Here is a 16159-nt window from a genome sequence, read left to right on the forward strand (position 1 = left end):
TCCAGTCTTGTCTGATTCTTCAGGGCTCCATTTGGGATTTTCTCTGGAGTAGCTTGCCATTCATTTCCTTCCCTGTTCATTTTATAGGTGAGGAAGTGAGGCAAATAGGATTAAATGGGTCACACAGCTAGTAAACATCTGAGACCACATTTGAACTCAGATCTTCCTGACTCCAAGGCAGACGCTCTATCCACCATGTCACCTAGTTGCTCTACAAATTGACAATCTACACTCATAGAGGGTTTCCTCATTGGGAATTCCTTATTTTAATGAAATTATAGGTCTAGTTTCCCAAAAGTGAGGTTAAGGACCTTCCCTAATGGACATCATGATATATATTTTCTATCTGGACTGAAGGAAGAAAAGTATCCTCAAATATATAAAAGACCCTTTTATGTATTTGAGGATACTATCTGTGCTACTCCAAAGAACAGAACAAGGATACTGTATTGAGGGAAGAAATTGCTAATCAAGAGATCTAACATCGAAGCAGTCCCACTATGGAAAAATGGCTATCTTAGGAAGCCCCAATTATAGAAGGCTAATCAATAACCCTTTGAGGATAAAGTAGACGGCATCTTTTTTTCCACACTGAATTGCTATGATGTTCTACTCTCATAGGCTACTATGCAAGTGTTTAAACACTCTCTGGGTAGACAGCCTAGCTCCAGCTCAGGTGAGTCCTCCCCTTTACACACTAGGGACCTGAGAAAACGCTACAGAACAAGGTCTCAAATTTCTGGCTACAGTTATTTATAACATCCTGACTACTTTTTAGTAGAAAGGCCCATTTTTGATGATAAATCCCTGAGTACCTCCTAATTCACTGGTTACTATTGTTCAAGGATAGAGTGTTTTTCAAGAAGTCTATGAAATATCCAAAGAACTTAACTTTGATGAGATATGAAAGTATTGGGGGGAAAAAAAAATCTGTAAATTTTCCAAGAAGAAAAACACTTAGCACAGTATAATAGAGAACTAAACTTGAAAGTTAAGAGACCTGTGTTTCAATCCTAGCTCACATTGGTCACTTTCAAGCCTAGGAGACTCAGTTCTCTCATCTGACTGGATTGTGATAAGGAAAAACTTTATTGTGTACCAGGGAACAATTGTCTTAATGTCTCTGGATTAAAACAATAACAATGCTCCTCCCCTCCCAAAAAATAAACCCTTATTATTTCCTAGACACCATTCCCCCCCTTCATGTATCCAAATGTACCACTCATTTTATGAGATGACATTATTTTTTAAGATCCCAAAGTAAACAAAATGGTTTGTACTCTGTAAAAGTCACCAAAAAATAAATCCATCTACCTTCCCCCTCCAAATTTCCCTTCCCTGCCTTCCCCCCACCAATGCTTCATTGCCCGCAAACCCCAATTTCCCCAATTCCTAACACCTCTCCAAAATTTCCAGAAACTTGCTCTTAACTGGAATGTGTGCTGTCATATAGAAGATGAGGGTCCTCTATTGTTAAGAGGAATCCAAACGATTTTAGAAAAACATTAAATAATGCAAACCCTGTATGTGTTGAGAGTGTCTCAAGTAGATGTCCATCTACCAGCAAAACTCATGGAAAATTACTGAAAGGGATAATACAGGAAGGATGGCTTAGAGGAATAGAAATATCTCCAGTCTAGGGGTAGTCAGGAAAATGGGGCAAGCGGCCTGTTATTCAGTACCTACATTAACTTACTTAGCCAAATTACTTCAACTCTCTAAGAGGCCTCTGTAAAACGAGGGGGTGGATTTTGAGGTCTCTTGTAGCTCCGAGCTTCTAGAATTCCCCATTAGAAGACTCCCACAATCTGCTCACAAACATAGACATATGGATGGATTTGTCCTGAGCACATACTATAAATCATATTTCTCTCTGGAGTCAGCTACAGCAGGAAGAATAGACCAAAAGATGGCTATGGGACACATCTCAAAGGCCCTATCCATTTATACCCATCATCGTGGAGACTGTTCTCATTATCAGTCCCACAATTTGACTTACACGTACATTATTTCTTGGTATGGCAAAAGATTTGAACATCCATTTCTACTACTATGTAGTCATAGAATCACCCCATTCCTCTCTCTAGACCTCAGTTTCCTCATCTGTAAAATGAACCACATGAAGGTAGATATTCCAAATCTTAGCCATTCTATAAACTGTCATTTGCAGCACAGATGAAGTAGAAACAGCATAGGATTTGAGGGCAGAAACCCTTTATTCGAGAGGCTCAGCTCTGCTATTTGATACTCAGGTGACTAGAGACAAATCACCTTTTTTGGACCTCAGTTTCTTTGTAAAAAATAAAGTGGTTGGATGAGTCTCTCTATAAGATGTCTCCTGGATCCTATATGCTTTTTGGCTTGTCTTGACTATGATTTTTTTTTAACTTAATAGTATTTTATTTTTTTCCCCAATTACATGTAGAGTTTTCAACATTCATCTTTGTAAGATTTTGAGCTCTGAATTTTTTTCTCTCCCTCCCTTTCCTCCCTAAGACAGCAACCTCATATAGGTTATCATAGTTCCACATTTCTACTGATTTTCAAGACTTATTCAATCAAATGGGCCAACACACTTTCACAATAAAGGTAGGTAACGCAGTAGATAAAGCCCCAAATCTGGAGTCAGGAAAACATGAATTCAAATCTGACATGAGGCACTTACTAGTTGTATGACCCTGGGCAAGCAATTAATTGTTTGCCTCAGTTTCCTCATCTGTCAAACCACCTGGAGAAGGAAATGGCAAATCACACTAGTACCTCTGCCAAGAAAACCCTCAGAGGAGTCCCCCGGAGAATTGGACACAACTGAAAATGACTAAACAATAACAAAAAGGATACTTCTTTTCTCCTTCTCCCCATCCTTTCCCATTCAGCAGCAGGCCAGCCAGGCAGAGAGCCCCGGGGAGCTAGCCTTCCAGATTTCTAGCTGGGACAGAACCTTAGGAGAGGTCCCCTGTGTTTCCCAGATGGTTAAGGGGAATATGCTGCTATCTGCCCATTTCTCAGGGGTATCAGGATGATTAATTAGGGACTGTTTGACAAGTACTCTAGAGAAGTTGGTAGGATTGTGCATGCTGGGTCTGTGAGCTGTAAATAAGACACCCTCTCAATCACTCCTCAAATAGGAATGTTTTCCTTTTAGCTCACTTGGATGCTTCTAGTCCCAATATGTCTCCAAAGAGCACAAGGCTTTGGTTTATGACATCACCAATTCTTAAATCTATCTGGGGGAGATCTGATTACTCCAAGTCCCTACTTGAACACATAAAGCTAGAGGTCTAAAGAGAAATGACTAATCCAGAGTAACCCAACTCTTCCTCAAGTACAAGCCTCCAGGGTGTTTGAAGAGTTATCTCCTACAGGAGGGGTGGTTTCTCCAAAGCGGTAAATTTATTTACAGCCCAGGAAGCAGATGGAGTGAAAAGCCTGCTGGATTTGGAGTCTGAAGTCTTAAATTCAAATTACAACTATGCACCAAACTACCTAAAAGACTTTCCCTACAAATGTAAATCCTTAAGGGCAGAGACTGACTGGCTTAGGTCCTGGTATCCCCAGGGCTAAGTAAACTGAGGGTTGAGGAATTGTTGGGAATTGAATTAACATAGGACTATCAATTTCCTTATCTGTAATAGTCTGCATTTGTATGAAGTTTTCAAAGCTCTTTACACAAATTATCTTTTGTTCCTAAAGACAACTAGGGCAAGGAAATTTGCTATTATTATTTACATTTTACAGATGAAGAAACTAAGGGTGCGAGGTCAAGTGACTTGGGTGAGGGTCACACAATTATATTTGAGATAGGATTTGAACTCAAGTCTTGACTATCAGTCCTGCGGTTTATCCCCAGTTCCACCAGGAAAAAGGGTTAGTGGATTGGAGACAGTAAAACCTCCACACAGTTCCCTAAATGCAACTAAATTTATTTCAGCAAGCTCTAGCTCAGCACCTATTTAAGACACTGTTGGAGGGGAGGGGCAATTTCAGCCAAACACTCCCAGAATTCCCAAACAGACCTCTAGTTCCATTATGCCATGGCACCTCCCAAATCAGTCAAAAAGAGACAGACTTAGGTAAGAAAGCTGCCCAGATCAGAGCTGGACAGTAGGTGAAGTTATTGTTCCATTAATGACTAATTAGGCAGCTCCAGAGGGAAGAGCTAGAAGAACTGGATTCTGGAACAGCTTTTACCACTAACTCCAGGTGTGTGACTTTGGCCAAGTACCTTCACACCTCGCTGGTCTTAGATTCCAGCCATTCAAGAAGAGCATGGTAAGATCCTCTATGAGGAAGATTAATGCTTGAGGCTGAGTGGAAGGAAAGTTTGTTAGTTTTTAAAATAAATTTTATTATTAAGGTCTTTTTAAAATTTAATAATAATTGCTAACCCTTTAGGCACTGGGAAGCACAATGTATAGGACACCATATTTATAATCAAATTCAGCCTTAGGCACTAGTTGTGTAATCCTGGGCAAGTTATTCCACCCTGTTTGTCTCAGTTTCCTTATTTATAAAATGATCTGGAAAAGAGAATGGCAAACCCCTATAGTATTCTTACAAGAAAATCTCTAATAGGGTTATGAAGAATCAGACATACCAGAAATAACTGAACAACAGCAACTGTCGGGGACTATGCTAAATGCTTTAGAAATATCTCATTTTATGAGATGAGTGCTGTTATTATTCTCATTTAACAGTGGAGGAAACTGAGGCAAGACAAAATTTAAATGATTGGCCCAGAGACAGACAGCTAGTGTTTTTGAACTCTATTTTTTCTTGATTCCAGGCCTACAGCTCTATCCAATGGATGTAACTGGCAGAGCTTTTCAGATTATATCCCTGCCCTCAATAGGCTCCCAATCTGGTTGGGGAGACAATGATACAGACCACTTATAACTTATTTTTAAGCACCAAGGACAGAGCTAAGAATTGCCTATAGGGATTGAGCCACTTTTTCCAAAGCCTCAAAAATACCACTTTATGGACAGGCTCCCAAAAAGACGAAGTCGTCAAACATCAGATGCCTATCTCTTCTCAGTTAGGACAACTGCCCCTAATTTAGTGTGGTACCTAGGAGTTGGAAAGAACTTTAAAGGCCATTTAACTTAACTCCCTCATTTTATAGATGAGGAAAATGAACTTGGCAAAAGTTTTCTACACAATTAGAGATGCCCAGGGAGGGCACCCCCAACCAAACCTTTAACCATATTAATAAAGGAATGAAAATGTGGCTCCATTAAACTTTGTGGGGGATCAGGGGGATATGAGAGGGGTGGATGATTCCTAAGGTTGAATATGCAGCTCTACTCACCCACCTGGCTAAAAGAATTTCCTATTATCCTTGGGAGCCAGGACTGACCACATGCTCTGTGTGACAGCTCCACCGATGGCCACAAATAATAGTCCTTAATTGCTTCCTATCTCCCAGGCTGACACTTAAATGGGCTGTTTCTTTCTAAAGAAAAAGAGACTACCAGATGAATGTCTGTAGAGTGGAGGGGTGGGGAAAGGCACAGATTTCAAAGGAAATATCCCTAAAACCAAGCTTAAGTCACTCTGCAATCAAAGGCCAAAGTAATGCCTGCCCTCAGGCAGCAAAGAATCCGATTTAAATCTCAGCTCTGAGTATGCTAGTTGTATGACCTCTGGCACATCAATTCAATAGAAGAAAAAACATTTAATTGTTTACAATATATAGCAGGAGGCAACTCCAGCTAGTGGGTAGATAAACTGGTTTGGGAACTGGGAAGAGAGCTGAATTCAAGCCTAGTTTTTGACCCACATTGGCAGGATTCCTCAAAAATTCTTAAGTGTGTAAAGGGGTCTTGAGACCAAAACATTTGAGAGCCCATGGCCTATACCAGTGAAATAATAGTTCCAATCCTAAGGACCCAACGCTCCCACCCTCAAAGAGTTCATTGCTACCTTTCTCTCTAGGCTTCAGTTCCTCCATCTGTAAAATGAGGGTGTTTTAGATCAGGCTTTCTTAAACTAGGGGCTATGAGAACAGCTAGGTGAAGTGGATAGAGTACCTAGCCTGAAGTAGGGAAGACTGCTCTTCCAGAATTGTATGATCCTGGACAAGTCACTTAACCTTATTTGCCTCAGGTTCCTCACCTATAAAATGAGCTGGGAAAGGAAATGGCAAACCACTCTTTTTCCAAGAAAACCCCAAAAGAAGCCAGGGAGAGCCAAACATGACTGAAAAAATGACTGAACAACAAATCTGGGAGTAGGGTTTCTATGGATCCCAAAGAGGTTATAGATAGATTTCAAAAGTCTTCAAATCTGAATGGGACAATAACACCTTTCCCTCTCTTTAACCTGGAACTAAAATTTGGCATTTCCTTCAATTATGAGGATAGACAAAACCCTTCATTCTGAGAAAGGTTCCATAGACTTCACCTATTTATTAGCTCATCCAAAAAAGGATGGATAGGAACTCTTAGTCTAGGTGATCTATCACTAAGTTCCCTCAAAGTCCTAAATGCTAAAATAATGTGATCATCAGAATATCATAACACCCTGTTTTTTAGGAGGAAAATCATTACTCAGTGTCTGTCCTACAAAATCCTGCTCAAATGGAACTCCTTTTATGAAGACTTCCCTAATCTCCTAAACCAGAAACTTGACTTTCCTTGAACTACATTCAGTCCCTTTACCCACATCTGTTATAAGTTAAAAGACTTTTTATTATTATTATTATTATATTATTATTATTATTATATTCTGCTTTGTATCACGGAGAGACAACTTGGTCAAGTGGAAAGTGTTCTGGTGTTAGAGATTGTGGGTTCAATTCCTGGATCTTCTAGTTTCTATTTATCTGCCCTAATCTCCTTTAAAAACAAAACAACAAAAAACCTTTACAACCAAGGAGCAAGCATCTGGAGGATAGGAATTATCTTTTATTTATGATCTTAAGGCCAGAAGCTTAGTACTTTGTTTTTTTTTGTTGCTGTTGAGTAGTTTCTATCCAATCCTATTGGATGACTCCATTAGAGCTTTTTCTCTTGGCAAAAATACCGGAGTGGCTTGTTATTTCCTTCTCTGGTTCATTTGACAGATGAGAAACTCAGGCAAACAGGATTAAGTGACTTATTCAGGGTCACACAAAATAAATGTCTGAAGCTGTATTTGAACTCAGGTCTCTGAGCCTGGTGCTCTTTCAAGTTCACCACTAGCTTCTTCAGGCTTAATATACAGTGTTCTGCAAATAGGTGCTTAACAAATTTAACAGACTGTTGATAAATATCAAATATTGGTTGCCTAAATAAAATATAAAAAGAAAGGACAACAGGTTGGAAAGAGAAGTTTCTCTAAGTAAGCCTTGCTCTAATTTACAGTAATCTGATTTGCCTACCAACAGGTAGGATCAGCACGATTTCAGAGATGTCACTTCTGGAGCTGGGCCCAGCTAAATTCTGAGAGGCTCATGAAGTAATGATTTTTTCCCCCTGCCACAGCAACTCGTGATGTCCCTCTCCTAAGGCCCAGGGGCCTATGATCTGTATTTTTGAAGCCAGATTGGGAACCTAACCCCCATTTATGATGTTAGATTGGGGTGTTGGAGCTAGGAAGGTCTTTAGGGATTATCTAACCTACTCATCTCATAGATGAAGAAACAAGGGCCAGACAAATGATTTGGCAATAAATACAAGGTTAGGGGTAGAGCCAATGCCTTCTTCCTCCAAATCCAGTGTTCCTTCCACTGTGAGCCAGGCTGCTCTCTGTGGAAAAAGCCTTTTCTGAGTTCTGAATAAAACCCATCTTCCAGGCCCTGGTAGAACACAACAGCAATTGTAAGCCCCGGACTCCCATTTCTTGATTCATAGCTAACCAGCTGGGTAGGAGCTGGTGAGGAGCTTAGCTAGAGAGAAGTCCACCACCTCCTACACTCACCCCCACTCCAAACAACAGGAAAAGCTAGAATGCTTCTGATTTGCATTTCTGGGAGGGGGAGAATTATCTAAGAAGAAATCGACATAGATGTGTGCGTGGAGGAAGGGGAGAACGAAATCAACAAAAGGAGTTCCGAATACAAATCTGAAATTTATTTTTGGTAAGGACTAGACAGAAAGCTGAAAAGCAGAATACGGAAGGGATTCTCAATGGGCCCCCCAAGGACTCAATGCGGACCCTCTCTCGGACTTCCCGGGACATGCTCTAACTAATCAGTTAAAACTAGTTCTCTAGGACCAGGTCACTGCCTCAACCCAGCTAGATGAGAGGGTTCACTGCATGACTGAGGATCCTCCGGGGAGCTGAAAGAGGGTTCTAGGCTTTTCCTGTTAACAGATCAGGGAACGGGCCGCCAAAAGGTATTAAGAATGGCGAAAAGCGCCCCCTCTTTCCCAAAGCCCAGTCTTTACAAGTTCACCAGTAAAACCCTAAAAATCTTTCCCCCGGAGAATAACAACTGGATGGAAGCCCCCGAAGCTCTGGGGTTCCCGAAGCATTCCCATTCTGTCTCATGGAAGGACCTTGTTCTAAACCGACACCGGCAGCCACGGAAGCCCAATTGAGATCGTTTCTCAGAGCACAGGAAACTTGAACTTTTGAAGGGGATGGGGGAGGGGAGGCGGGGGACAGAAACTATAGTCTAAGGCTCGCCCTGGAAGCCACATGCAAAACGAGCTTCCTGACCCCGGGGCCTCACCTATTAGGAGTCGCCCTAACCAGGCCCCACACCCGGAAGGATCAGAGGCTGTGGAAGAGGGGAGACGAGCAGATCCTCACAAACTTAGAGCTCACTCTGGAAACTGGAAAGCGCTCTAAATGATCAAGTTCACTTAGCCCACGGTGGAGGAAGGGGGAGGGGGTGAACCGAGAGGACCGAAGGGGGGGGGCAGGGGAATTAACTCCGCAGAGGGCCGCGGCTCGGATCACTCGGGGCCACTTGTCCCCGCAATCCCCGCCACAGTCCCGCCGCTGCCACCCCTTCCCCTTTGGCTACGCGAGAGCTGCCCTAAAACAGAAAGTTGTGGCCCCGGCTGTCAGCTCCACCGAGGAGGGTTAAGGAAACAGGAAATCAAGCCAAACATCCCGAGCCAGCAGGCTCCCCCCGCCCTCTTCCTCGGTCTTCCCTCTTCCTCCTCCTCTTCTTCCTCCTCTTTTTTTCCCCCTCCTCCTCGTCCTCCTTCTCCGGGTCAACTACTCGGCTGGGCCAAAAGGGAGGGCGGGGGGTGCACACACATGTCACGGTCGCTGCGCAGTCACTTCAGCAGCCGCAGGCGGCCCCCGGGGCGGGGTGGGGGTGGGAGTCGGGTCTTAGCTCGGGGCCGAGGAGATGGCGACCCCCCCCAGAAAGCCCCTTCCACTTCGGGGCTGTGCGCAAGGCGATGGGGGGGCTCGCCGAGCCTTGGAAAAACTGGGCGCCGCCAGGGAAAGTAACTTCCCACTCGGCTCCTCCATGCTCCCCGGCTTACAGAAATGCTCGCCGCCGCACAACTAAACACGACCCGCCAGCCACCCGGGAGCCGGCTCCGGCTCCAGGCAGACAAAAGGAGAGCTGCGCGGTACACCCGAAGGAGGCCAGCTTGGGGAGGGGGGGTCTCCGGGGCTCACGTTGCACACCGAGAGCTCGCAAAAGGGCCGGGGAGAAGGCAGAGCGGGGGAGCCGAGGAGACGCGGCTCTGTTATTGTCAGAGGCCCAGGGGGGAGGAGGGGGGGAGATTAAGCCGAGGATACCGTCACACACACACACACACACACACACACACACGCACACACACACGGAGAAGGGGTCCCCCCCCCCCACCAGCCACCGCGCCACGCCGACCGAGCGGCAGCAGCCGAGCGCTTCCTTACCTGGTAAGTAATAGAGAGGTGGCTTCAATCCAAACATGGTTTAAATTAGAGTTCCATAGTGAGCAGAAAACCGGGTGACAAGGAAGAAAAATCAAACCACAGAATAATCCTCTGTAATCTTAAAAAAAAAAAAAAAAAAATCGGCAGGAAGGCGATCCGAACCGCAATCCAAGAAATTTTAAGTTTGTTTAAAAAAAAAAAAATGTCTCGCCAATTCTGGCCGCCTCGGCGCTCGGAGATCCACGGGTGAGCTAATTGACCCAAACGACGGCACTTGGAGGCTTTAAACAGATGCCTCGATGTCTTCCCTGGGTGTGTATTTTCTGCCTTTTGGACTTGAGATGCAAATAAAAGGGGGGGGGGTGTGGGGAGAGAGTGATGGTGGAGAGAAAGAAAGGGAAAGGGAGGGAGAGAAAGCGAGAGAGGAGGAGGAGGAGGATTCCCGGGTTTGAGATCTGCTTTAGGGATTACTCATTTGAGAAAAAAAAAAAAAAAAAAAAAAAAGAGGGGAGAAAAACAGCCCCCAAGACGTGCGAGTAGCAATCTTTTCTCCATTCAGTCATTTGAATGTCAAGGGCGAGGGTCAATGGATTTGTTTCCAACAGGGCTTCATGTTCAGAATCAGAAGGAAAAGGGAAGGGGGGCGGTAAGAGGGGGGGTATCTCTTGTTGCCAAGGAGAAATCGGCTTTGTTTTCGCTTCCCCTTAGCTACTGGTTGAGGAGGGGCGGGGGGGGGGGGAAGAGTGGGGAGGAGGGAGAAAGGAGGAGTGGGGGAGAGGAGAGAAGAGAAGAAAATTAATACTCAAACAGCCAAGAAGTACAGTGGGGATATTTCTTCTCGGAAATAAAGGAACCGATATTGCAAACACAAGTCTCGGGAGGGAGAAAGACAGAAAAACTGGTTCCCTTTCTCCACGCCCCCCCGGCTTTCTCCCCTCTGGGTCTTATCTCTTTTCCTCGGCGTCCCACCACTGACTCAGGAAGCAGAGAGATGGAGGTGGGAAGGAGGGAGAAACTCCTGCAGGCTACAATAAGCCAGCCAGAAGGAGAAGAGCTGGGAGAGAAGAGGAGGAGAGAGCGCCCAGCATTAGAAAGCCCCCTCGATCAATTTTCATGCAAGAATCATTATCGGTAAATTGGAAATCTGGCTGGCTGACAGCAAATTTGTCTCCCCTAATGAAAGAGAAAGGGTAGGCAACCATCAGGCATCTGTTCGGGAAGGCAGAGTCTCCTGTGCTTAATCTGTTGTTGCTTCTTCCGTCTTTAAACTGCATCTTCTGAATTCCCCATGCTTTGCAAGACCATAATAGTTTCACCTGCGATCTTCTCGAACAAGAGCAGAGACGGCGAACCTAATCATCAAATCCATGGGGAAACGAACAGCCAGACCCCCCCAAACCGATGGCTTCCCTCTCCCGGTGCCCAAGCCCGGGGAGGGAGAATCTCGGGCTCCCTCGTCGATCCGGCCGAGGATCCTCTTTTCCTCGTTTGCAGGCTGAGGTTTATTTGGTGCTAGTGGCAAGCTGCAGACGCTACCTCGGCTCTCCCACCAAAAAAAAAACAAAAAAAAAACACCACCCACAACTCTCCCCACCCCCTTCCTCGTCCACAGCCACAGAAGTAACAGCCCGCTGGCCCCAGCCTCCGGCTCCTCTCCAATCCGGGTGCTTTAAGACACAAAAGAGATAGGAGCAGTCGAGTCTGGGAGTTTACTCTAGACTGGAGAGCCCCAAATACTACCTGCCCCAGAGGCTTCAGCAAGTCCTTTGTGAAACTGACACTGGTTGCAACAGACTCTCTCTCTCTCTCTCTCTCTCTCTCTCTCTCTCTCTCTCTCTCTCTCTCTCTCTCTCTCTCTCTCTCTCTCTCTCTCTCTCTCTCTCTCTCTCTCTCTTTCTCTCTCTCTGTCTCTCTCTCTCTCTCTCTCTCTCTCTCTCTCTCTCTCTCTCTCTCTCTCTCTCTCTCTCTTTCTCTCTCTCTCTCTCACACACTCACACACACACACACACACACACACACACAAATCTTAAGCCTAAAGCTGCTACAAATGTAAGCGATTTCTTTTCTTTTCTTTCTTTCTTTCTTTTTTTTCTTTCTTAAATATCCCTGTTGCAACAGTAATCAAGTGCCTGATACAATCTCACACATTCTCTCTCCACCGATGCATTATCAGATCCGGGAAGACATGCTTCCAGGCAAATAGACCTAATAAATGCTATTACTGAGATATTGCAGGCTCAGACTGTACCATAGTAACAAGAGCCCCAGCTAATTTGGTTTAAGTAAACGATCAACTGCACAGTCTATGTGTGTCTGGGTACAAGCCGGCAATCCCTCCTCCCTGAGCTCTTGCTTCGGCTCTTCACAGCAGTTCAAGAAGGCACCATGTGATAATTCCCCCGCACCGAGGGGGGAAAAAGCCTACCAGCAAACCACATCCTGTGTGTTAATTGTCCAGCCCAAACAGTTTTAAAGAGACATAGTCCGTTCTCTTCCCCCACTCCATCAATCTCTTAAAAGGTTTTTTGTTTTTTTTTAAATTGTCTCCCCCCCCCCCCCATGGAACCAAGAAGTTACCTTTTGACCCAAGATAAAATCGCCTTAATTTCAAAAAAGGCACAAGGCACCTAGACAAAATCTCCCCAATCTCATCTGTAAAATGGGAGGGGAGGGACGCGCTACATCTCTGCCATCTCTCCCAGTTCTGACATCCTATCATCATAGAGATTGTTTGCAGCTCTCTCCCAGGCTGCCTAAGCCGCAGGACCGGGGCATCAGACCTGTGCACACTCTGCTAGACCCCGCACAGGCTGCTAAATGGCTTGTCTTTTCTTCAAATGACAATCTCATCCTTTGAAACCCGTAGTTAGGATTCCGAGACAAGCAGGTCACCTCCTGACCCCAAGATACGATCACCTCACTTTAAGGAAAGACCCACACACACAGGTAGCGAGCGTTTGCTTAATCTCAGCTGTAAAAGGAGCTGAAAAATCCCAAGATCTTCTGAATGTATAATGAGCCAACTCTAGTCTCACGCCTCAACCGGGACTTCCTGAAAGTCGACTGATGAATGACAGCGCCTGCGGGGGCATTGAGTCAAGGAGCCAGCGCGGAGGTTCCTCGCGTCCTAGCAAGGGGGTGTTTGGGTTGGCGATGGGTTTGGGGAAGGGGGTGGGTTTAAATATAAATTGCACTCGAAGGTATCAGTTACGGGGGTGTCCCGGAAATCCCGGCTTCCACCGCATCCTGATTTATGGGGGGGCCTCCGAGAAGCCTCTCCTGTCCCCCACTTTCATTCCTTCCCCACCCCCCCAGCACGCAGACTGGTCCCCAACAGTTCTCTGGAGGAATAGCACAAGCTCCTATCTCCCCCAGCAGCCGCGGGAGAGCGATAAGCATCGTTTAATCTTCCCCTAGCAGCGCTCAGCCGGGCGCCCCCGCCTCCCCCCCTCCTCCCGCCGCGCGCCTCCCCGGGAGGGCTCCGGGGCAGCAAACCGGCGAGTCGCGTCTAAGCCGGCGGCTGCTAACGTTCGGGGTCCGAGCTCGGGCCCGGCTGCTACATTTACGACCCTGTCCTTGTCCCTGATGACCCCAGGGGTCGCGCCGGGCACTCGGGGGCGGCGGCGCTTTGTCTCCGGGTTCGGATTCACTCCCCCATTTTCCCCAGCGGCCCTTGAGAGAATGGGCGCTGCCTCCCTTTCCCCTCGGCTTCCAACCATGTCTCCCCCCTAAACTACTGAAACTGGGCCCGTCCCGGATCCTCGCGCCTCTCCTGTCACAGAGTTCCAGTCTTGCTTCAAATCTCCCGCAAGGGCCAACCTTTTCACGCCACCGGGCCTGGGAAGCCTGACCGTAACAACTCCCTGCTAAATCTTGCCCTCCACAAAATATATATGGGATTTTTTTTATTTTCCTTTCTTTCTTTCTTTCTTTCTTTCTTTCTTTTTTTTTTTTTTTTCAAAGGAGAGCCCAAACCGGCCGCTTCTGTTGTCATTCTTTTATCGGCTTTTAATTCGCTGGGATTACGCTAACAACAGTGGTAATTAATAGTAAACCTTCCTCTACTGTATATGCTAATGGCGTGAGCCATAAAAATTAATTTGCAAACATGTCATTACACAATAGCTGTACAGGCAATAAACCTGTAATTATAGGCCAATCATAGATAGGGTACAGAGGGAGGGGTGCTTTGCCAATCTGTTGGGGTTTCCCCTCCCCCCTCCCTTGTAAATTGTGTAAAATGCTACCAGAATGGAGCTTGCTTCAGCCTGTTTAAGATGGAGTCCACTTGTGGCTAAGACTCCCTCTTCTGAGGAGTAGGAAAATGCAAGACCTGCTCTGTAAAGCATTGAAAGTCTAAGGCCTTCTGGGAATCTGCTGGCAGAACTGCAGCTCCTAAAGGTCTGGGGACAGATTACAAGGCTAAAGATTCTGTGCCAATTTGTGCTAAGCGCTCACTGCCTCTGAACCTCAGTTTCCCTCTATTTCCAAGCCCTAGATTTTGGTGGGGGTTGCCCTGGATGACCTGACGCGAGGGGCCCTTTCGGCTCTGACATCTCCAGTTGCAAGTTCCAAGCTCAACATTCTGCGATTCCATGATCTAACCCTAATAATTATTTTCTCCTTACATCCAATTATTTTAAGAGGCTGGTGTAAGCTCTAATTACTTTCCACCACACCCTGGTGAGGCCAGTCAGCTAAATTTATAAACATAGTCATAGCATCTAGTGTTCATCCAGTTTAGAGGGCTTAATGGAGGTCATTCACCATACCCAGGGGACAGGGACATGTTGAAAAGCAGGGAAACCGAGACTGGATGCATTGCAGAATTGCCTCCAAATCCAGGTCCTGCTTGTGTGAACTTGAGTTAATTACTATCTCTCACTTGTGCCTCAATTTCTTCCTCTGAAATGAAAGGGTTGAACTAGATGATCTATGAGCTATCTCCCAGCCTTAAATTCTACAATTCCAAAGAAAATGGTGAAAAAAGAACCAATTACCATGAAGAGAAATAATGAGGAGGATTTACTTTCCACTGATAGATGAAAAAGAAAAAAAAAAAAAAAAAGGCAACGAACAGACTGCTTTCTTCATTTTCAGACTAGTTATATTGGCAAGTATTAAACTGTATCAACGGGTGTGCCCCTAGTCCCTTCTAAGGCTCCAGTTTGAGAAGATTTGTGAAGAGAGGATGGGGATGGAGAACCATTCCTTCCCAGAGCTGGATTGCTATTATCCGGTCATTCATTTCCAGGTTTTCCTGACTTCATTTGGGGCTTTCTTAGCAAAGATGCTGAGTAGTTGGTTAAATGTTTTCTTCTCAGTTCATTTGACAGATGAGGAAACTGGGGCAAGCTTGGTAAAGTGATTTGCCCAGGGTCACACAGCTAGTAAGTGTCTGAGGCTGGATTTGAACTCATGACAGATCTGGATAGACTTGCATAAGAATCTCCTCCATCCCTCACTTCTCATTCTGAGGTAAATAGGGGATTAAGTGACTTAATCCAGGATCACATAGCTAGTACCTAATTTGAATTCAGATCTTTCTTACTCCAAGCCCATTGCTCTGTCCACTGAGCCATCCAGCTGCTCCCAGGGTCTAAAAGGACAAAATGCAAGCCCAGATACCCTAACGACAAATCTGGTGTTCTCTCAGATGTCACTATCAACACCTATTATGTTGCAAGCACTGAGCTCTCCTTTTCATGATCAGAACCAGAAGAGCCCCCACTCTTCAGCCCCCACTCTTCCCAAACCTCACACAATAGCAAAATCGCACTCTTCATTCTCTGATGAACTCCATTGCTGAAGTGATGCATTGTCCTGTGGCCCCGAAGCAAATAATTACATTGCCCCCTTAAGTACAGAGCCTAGCAGCTTTGGAAGCAGGGAGAAGAAAAAATATTTCATTTTTCAATGCGTATCCTATCCCAAGATTTTATGCTATACCCACACCATTGCTTGTTCAAAATGGAGGGTCCCCACACGCCCTCTAGTGGAACATATGTTGCCACATCAGAACCAGAGCCCAGCATAGCCAGGAAAGTCATCACCCATAATAAAAATAGCTTCTCTAGCACGAGCTGAGAAAATTGAGGCTGCAGACACAGAGGTCAGAAGCGATGGCCGGGCTGTACGCCTGGGCTCCTTACTGCCGAGGGCTGCCTCCCTCCCTCCCCTTTCTTCCCTTGCCTTCTAACACCATTAATGACAACGAGGTGACATCCTGGTGGCCCCCTTCATCAGCAGACCCAGAAGAATGACCCTCTAGTCTACTCAGTGACCTCTGCTGCTCATCCCATTAAGTGAAGAAATAGGAGGGTGAGAAGGGGAGAGGAGAAGGCCAAGA

At 45.6% G+C, this 16159-nt stretch overlaps 1 protein-coding gene and 1 long non-coding RNA gene across 5 annotated transcripts in view; one reads left to right on the top strand and one right to left on the bottom strand.

Annotated features, from left to right (window-relative positions):
- The window catches only part of GSE1 (Gse1 coiled-coil protein), a 771132-nt gene that overhangs the window by 165179 nt on the left and 589794 nt on the right, over window positions 1-16159 (bottom strand). The window lies entirely within an intron of this gene.
- LOC141554427 (uncharacterized) overlaps window positions 9630-16159 on the top strand; it is a 35066-nt gene continuing 28536 nt past the window's right edge. Inside the window, exon 1 of the long non-coding RNA XR_012485870.1 lies at window positions 9630-9813. This is a non-coding gene — a long non-coding RNA (uncharacterized LOC141554427). The remainder of the gene's footprint in view (window positions 9814-16159) is intronic.

This window comes from Sminthopsis crassicaudata, chromosome 2, assembly GCF_048593235.1.
Source record: "Sminthopsis crassicaudata isolate SCR6 chromosome 2, ASM4859323v1, whole genome shotgun sequence".
Lineage (NCBI taxonomy): Eukaryota > Metazoa > Chordata > Mammalia > Dasyuromorphia > Dasyuridae > Sminthopsis > Sminthopsis crassicaudata.